Raw genomic sequence first — 7,500 nt, 5'->3', positions numbered from 1 at the left:
GTAATCTCTTTATATTAAGTGTTAAATATTGCCGCGTGATGTTAACGCACGAAGGCTGTTAGGCTGACAGAGGAGTTTGGCTAACGAAGAAATGTGTTGACGATAATGGAAATATTTCAAGGTAGGTGTCATGCTGTTAAACCTTCCTCTCCGACAAAGGATGATATATTGACTTCAGAATAGCTGCTGTTGCGTGAGAGAGGAAAGTAAGCAAGGGTCTGTAGTTTCGATCCTAATGGCAAAGAGTCAAAACCATAATTTACATCAACATTCTTTTTTAATTCTGTAATATTTTTGGAGCATTTTTTCTGCAAACCATAAATCTGTTGTTTTGTTTTAGGACACAAACATATTTTGTGAAAAATAAAAGCTATTTTTTGTCATGTGGTTTAATGTACTGATATTTCAAAGCCATTTGTACCTTTTCCCTTTTTCCCAGATGATGATGATGATGATGATGATGAGATGATGATGATGATTATTATTATTATTATTATTATTATTATTATTATTATTATTATTATTATTCAGAAGATCAAAAGATGAACAGATATGGAACAAACCCACAACAGGGGCCACTGACTTGAAATTCAAACTTCCAAAGGGTGTTAGTGATGTTGATAAGCAACAAGAGTGTGGTATGTGGTGAAAAATTGTGTGTTAGAAAGAAAGAGAGAGAGAGAGAGAGAGAGAGAGAGAGAGAGAGAGAGAGAGAGAGAGAAGCAACGTGAGTAAAAAAATCGGCTAAGGAGTGTAAATAAAAAAAAACAATCACGCTTAGAAGTCAGCGGACACTTTTGGTCAGCAAAGTGAAATTCATGAGTTCTACTTTCCAAATGTCGACGAACTGTTGAATTTGACTGTTCACAGTAAATAGAGAGAGAGAGAGAGAGAGAGAGAGAGAGAGAACACCTTTGTATGCTCATGTGAGTGATATGGAGTGTGTGAGAGTGTGTGTGTGTGCGTGCGTGTGTAGGTGCGTCATGTGGTCGTGTGGCCGCGTAGTATCGGGGTGCGATGGCAGAAAACAAGTTAGTGGCTCTCGTGGTCTCGCCGTGAGAGGATAATTCAGTGGTGGCGGTCACATTCATCTCCAGTCAGCTGCTGCTGCCACGTTTTCGCTCTTGGTGTGCTTGCGAACTCTTTCTTAATTAAACCCATGCAAAAAGAATAATGATATAGCATTTGTTAATATCTAAAATTTACATATTTATTTTTGTATTCCTTGCATCGGCGAAGTAATGATTATGATGCAAATAACTTGATAACTTGGACACTCCTTGATGGCTGAATTTTTGGAAATTTGTAAATGCATTATGAGTGTATTTTAATGGAAACATCGCTCGATTTAACTGGCAGTTTTCATCCACCATAAATATCAAGAGAAGATCCCTACAACATATCACGTGTTTTAAATACGTCTCTTTCTCTCCTTTTGGGCGCTGCATTTAACAACGTTTCCGCGCCTCTCGCATTCCATGACATGCAAGGAACCGCGTCTCCTCCTTCCAGGTCAGGTGGCGGCTGGATGGTTATTTTGTGTAATGGCTTTTTTCCTTAAAAGCCCACTTTCGCCTTGTATACGATTCCATCCAGTTGGAATTAAATGTCAGTCTCGAGTGGCGAAAGTGTGTCTTTTTTTTTTTTTTTTTTTTTTTTTATCCCCTTTGGTTTTTACGACCCGGTGGGCCACCTGTTGCAGGGGGGTGGGCCAACCTAGTGTTAGCTGTTGCTTGGTTGGTGGTGGTTCGTGGATCTGTTAAAAAAAAATATTTTCCATTATTTATATCTGATTGCAAATGTTATCCTTACTGGTCAGCCAGGTGACGATGCTACACTGCAGTTGATTAAAGGGATGTCATAATGGTTACTGGTTAATAACTTGGTTGTTTTTGCTGGTTATTTTTGATGACTTAGAGAAATGCCATTCGGTTTTATTTTTATGAAAAATATAATAAAGTTAGGCAATAGAACCAGTCAGTTTATAACAACGAAGAATATGATGTTAAAGTATTTGTTACGTATTGTTAATGAATTAGAGTGCAAAGCAGTCAATTTATAAATTAACGAAGAATATAATATTGAAGTATTTATTACGTATTTGTAATGAATTAGAGTGAAAACAATTCAGTTTGATTTTTATGAAAAAGGACATAAAGTTAGGCAATGAAAGCAGTCAATTTATAAATTAACAAAGAATGTAATGTTGAAGTATTTATTACGTATTTGTAATGAATTAGAGTGAAAACAATTAAGTTTTATTTTCATGAAAACTGAATTAAAGTTAGGTAATGAAAGCAGTCAATTTATAACTTAATGAATGATATGATACTAAAGTATTTGTTACGTATTTTTAATGAATTAGAATGAAACCCATTCGGTTTTATTTTTATGAAAAATGAAGTAAAGTTAGACAATAAAAGCATTGAATTTATAACTTAACGAAGAATATGATATTAAAGTATTTGTTACGTAACCAGTTATGCACCAACCCAGCTGACTCACCTGTTAGGATTAGAACATGATTTCCTAGTTGCCGTCGTTCCCAATTGCCAAGAACCATATGCGAAAGGGAACCAGGAAGGATTGCGATGGCGCAATCAAGAATGGAAAACGAGGAAGAAGAAGAAGAAGAAGAAGAAGACTCCATCCACCAAGGGATCTCAGAAATAATGGCGTAAGTGGTTGCAGGTATTGGGGGTGTGTGGGGCGGGGCAGCTTCCCGAAATTTGAACTGACCTTTCCTCTGGTCACGTGTACTGTCTATCGCAGAGGTCTCTAGATGTTGAGTTGGTGTCGTCTCTCTGTTCTTCTTCTTCTTCTTCTTCTTCTTCTTTGACTGTTTGCAGCAGATCATTTTGGTCTCTAAGTCAACATCCCTGTTAATATTACGTTAATTATTTTTTTTATATACATATCACTAAGGCTTAAAGTATCAAAAAATGCAATCTAAGACCTTTATGAAAGCAAATATCGGTTTTATTTTCATTTTACCTTCGTTTTCTCAGGAATTTATCATGAACTTTCAGATGAAATACATAAAAGTAAAATTGAATGCTCGAGCAATATTAATATTAGCACTATCGATTGGGCTGTTCAAAGAAGGCAGATTGCGTCAACCTTCTGCCTTAACCTTTACGTATGAAGATTATCAGATTACGGGCTTAGTTGAGCTACAGTTAAAAGACTGTACCTGCGAATGGTTTGGCTGTATTTTCTTCATATATACCTAAAATATGACAATCTTATAAAATACAGAATGCCTTGTTCCATTACTTCCCCCTAACTCTCTCTCTCTCTCTCTCTCTCTCTCTCTCTCTCTCTCTCTCATCTCTCACACACATACAATATATATATATATATATATATATATATATATATATATATATATATATATATCATCACAAACTATTTGTGCAACTGTCTACATGAAATGAAACTGCTTAAAACCACAATATAAAGTTTTTTTAATGTCTCCTGCTATTTTTCATTTTTTTTTCTTTTTAATGAATTATAAAAGATATATATTTTTTATTATTAAAGCAACTTTATTTAACGAAAAAACGCTTTTCCAAAATTGTATGGTGTTATATTCTTAAAGTTTTATTTGAACAGCTGAGATAGCCTTATGTGTATAGTCTTGAACACGATCATTTGAATGTCTTAGATAGCCGTGGGTGAAAGTTTAAAACAAGGCATGATCCGACCTCCAGCTTACTCGACGCATGCATGATTTTCCTCTCATGCATAAGTTATAAATGTTATATTCCTCATAAATTTTAACGTGAATTAAAAAGTGCTAAAATCTACAGTCAAACAGAGCTTTGCTTCACCAACGAAAATTAAAATAAATTTGCTATATTTTATTAGAAGTAATCGTTCAGGACTGTTTCACCTGCACATTATTTGATTTTCCCATTTTCATTCAAATAAATAAATCATAAATCTATCATAAAATTCCTGTATCTTTAAGTCAACGCGAAAGACCTTTTTCAGACCTTTTTATGCTTTCCATAGACCTTACCTATCCCCTCCAACAAGAACAACGACAACAATAACAACAAAGTAGCTTATAGGCTTACTCCCCGAGTAAGCGAAAATTGTATATCGAGAGGCTAAGACTAAAGTAGATGTAGATGTTAAATCACACGTTTTGAAAACCCAACTTAGCTCCAGACAGAAAATCCGACAGAAACAGATACTTTGTTTGTAATCTCTTTAATTATTCCTCGTCGGTGCCATCGACCCCTGACATTTTGCTCCCAAGCATGTAGCGATATATAACATCCATCGTCAGGAGGAATGACTGATGATGTTCTGTGATTTCACTCTTAGTCTTTTATTCGTGTTTTTAATCTACATTAATTCCTCTTATTAAGTGTTTCTTTCTCGTTTGTCTCAAAAGCTTCTTTTGTGATTTCTTTTTGTGTTGCTGGTTTTCGAATATATTGTTTTGGTCTCATTTGATTGCACTCGTGTATTACTGATTAAATGCTGTCGTTTTTTGTATATGTTTATATTTGGTGTCAAGTGTCGTCTATTTGTGCTTTGATAGCCTTATGTTCTGTTTTTGTGTTTGTTTATATCATGATTTACTTTTTTGTTTTGTCTTTTTCCTGCTAGACCTGGTTTTTTGTTACCTGGTTATGTTTTTTTTTTTCATTATTGTTTGTAATTTTGTTTTATTTATAGTTAACATTGTTTCTTTTAGTACACAAACAATATAAATGCCGATGTCTTATCTTTGGAAGTTCTAATTTTTTGGGAAATTCATTTAAAGAGTAAAGCCTAATGTTTTATCTTGCATGTTTATATCTGTTATTGCTAACCTATGATAAAATATTAATTTCAAATTATTTTAAAGACACGAAAGAGTCAGATAATTTTGAAGATTTTTAAGCTCATTTTGATGGGATCATACGGCACTAGGGCATTCACGCCCTGTATGTTTGGGCATTAACGTCCTACATGTACGTGTATCGGTCAGATACTTGCGGCTCGTCCGCACCCATGACTTCACGAAAAGGCTAGTGGATAATAATAATAATAATAATAATAATAATAATAATAATAATAATAATAATAATAATAATAATAATAATAATAATAATAATAAAATCCTTGCAATTTTTCGTTACGATAACCAACAATATCCTTAAAGATCAACACAAGGCATAGTGAAATGCTTTTGTCAAAAAATGAATTAAATTACATTTTTCTGTCAGTGAAATGCATTCTGCAATCCTTTTATCAATATGAATGCTATTGATAAAAATAATGTTCCGGTTGCTAATGAAAAATGCATCGTATATTAGACGTGCATATTTTAGGACGAATAAGAGAGAGAGAGAGAGAGAGAGAGAGAGAGAGAGAGAGAGAGAGAGAGACGAAAAACCTAGGGATGTAAATGATCGAGACACGTGGCTGGAACGCAATAATTGCCTAGGATTCAACTGTCATGACTTTGTTCATATCTAAAGTCTAATGTCGATTACGTCAGTAGAAATCGTCACTTAATAGTTGATGTTTCATTGATTGATAATAAGTTAAAATGTGGGGTATAACACATTATTTAGAAGTTGTGTTTAGAGATGCTAATAATGAAATGCCCGGGAATCCGTACCTGGATTAGTCTTAAAATGACACTAAAAAAAATCCAATACATCGTTCACTTTGTCATTAGGTTTTCACAGTGAGTAGGGACATATAGACATATAGCTGTCAACTCAAGTGATGGGTGAATAGATGAAGGTCGTCTCCTGGAGAAATTTTAGTAAAATTGTTATTAGACGCTTCTATATTCGCTTATTCGGGGAGTAATCCTACAAACTACTTTGTTGTGGTGGTGGGGGGGGGGGGGTGGGGGGGGGGGGCGTTAGGAAAGGTCTATGGAAGAGCCTAAAAATGTCTGAAAAAGGTGTTAAGCGTCGAGTTAAAGATGCAGGAATTTTAGGATAGGATATTTATGATTTATTTATTATAATGAAAATGTAAAAAAATAAATAGGTTGTATGTTAAACAGTACAGAAAAATTATTTCTAATAAAATATAGCATATTCATTGTAATTTTCGTTGGTGAAACAAGGTTTTATGTGACCGTAGATTTTAGCATGTTTTAACTTATTTTTTCCAATCATTGTAACATTTTTTAGAATTCATTATTGTTAATGATTTATATTATGTATATTATGAGTGTCTGGCATGATTCACTTGGCTGATAATAAATAGATGTACACTGTATTGGGATAGTGCCATCAGTGCACCTCACGCAGTGCACTGTGGGCATTACTTAAGGTTCTTTGCATCGTCCCTTCGGCCCCCTAGCTGCAATCCCCTTTCATTCCTTTTACTGTAACTCCGTTCATATTATCTTTCTTCCATCTTACCTTCCACCCTATTCTAACAATTGTTTCATAGTGCAACTGCTTTGAGGTTTTCCTCCTGTTACAACTTTCAAACCTTCTTACTCTTAATTTTCCTTTCAGACTTAATTGACCTCACAGGTCCCAGTGCTTGGCCTTCGGCCTAAATCTTACATTCATTTATTTATTCATGAATAAATGTAGCGTACGGACATATTTATAAAAAGATATTCATTTTGAATTTTGAATCTTTTATGGAGAAATAAAAGTTAATTAAGCTAATTTCATACCTGCCAGTTTCGAATCTCATCTCGCGCTCTATTAGTGACTCCCTTTTTCTATTGGAAATGCATTTTTTTGCGACGACTTTTTTCATTGCCTTTAAAAACGAAATTGAGAGAAAAAAAAGAGGAAAAGTCCGAAGAAGAATTATAAATCATCCTATTTCATGGAATATCCAAGCAGCGAAGTGCTTCGGATTGCCAAGAAGAGAGAGAGAGAGAGAGAGAGAGAGAGAGAGAGAGAGAGAGAGAGAGAGAGAGAGAGAGACTGCTTGCAAGCAAACTCACTTTGCAAAAGATGAGCAAGTGGATTTTCGCGGTTCAGCGACGCTAAATGTAAATGGAATTAGTTGGACGCCAATTAGCCTGCAACTTTTAATCACATTAATGATTAGGTTCAGTCACATTCACCTGCTGCGGTAATGCGGTTATACGGACCGTAATTGGGGAGCAAGTGTCATGAGATAATTATTATCATCCGTGACTGCGCCAGAGACACTTAATCAGCTATGAGGGCATCTGAGGGTAATATGACTTACCACCGTTTATGCTTATGGCTCTGTGTTCAAGTTAAAACTACAACAGATATATATTTGTGAAGAGGAAAACTTGCAAACAATGCTGTGGCTTACTGTGTGTGACGTTTGCCCGTATTTATACAAACAGAGGGAGACAGAGAATGAGATGGCGAGATTAAACGAAGGAAGATATGGAGATAAGAGGTTTGGTGGAGGATGATACCTCTGATAGAAGGCAGTGAAGGAGAAGGCGCATCAGGCAACCGACCCAAAATAATGTAGGGATAACGGTGGGAAAGAAGAAGAAAAAGGAGATGGAGAAGAAGACATTCGTACACG

General features: G+C 35.1%; 1 protein-coding gene across 1 annotated transcript in view; it reads left to right on the top strand.

The window, feature by feature from the left end:
- Positions 1 to 1,020: 1,020 nt before the first annotated feature.
- The window catches only part of LOC135225848 (Kv channel-interacting protein 4-like), a 790,651-nt gene continuing 784,171 nt past the window's right edge, over positions 1,021 to 7,500 (top strand). Inside the window, exon 1 of the mRNA XM_064265390.1 lies at positions 1,021 to 1,127. The gene's annotated coding sequence lies outside the window, so the exon portion shown is untranslated. The remainder of the gene's footprint in view (positions 1,128 to 7,500) is intronic.

The sequence above is a fragment of the Macrobrachium nipponense genome, chromosome 13, assembly GCF_015104395.2.
Source record: "Macrobrachium nipponense isolate FS-2020 chromosome 13, ASM1510439v2, whole genome shotgun sequence".
Taxonomy (NCBI): domain Eukaryota; kingdom Metazoa; phylum Arthropoda; class Malacostraca; order Decapoda; family Palaemonidae; genus Macrobrachium; species Macrobrachium nipponense.
Note: the sequence above shows the minus strand (reverse complement) of the source record. Positions and strands in the feature narration are given on the sequence as shown.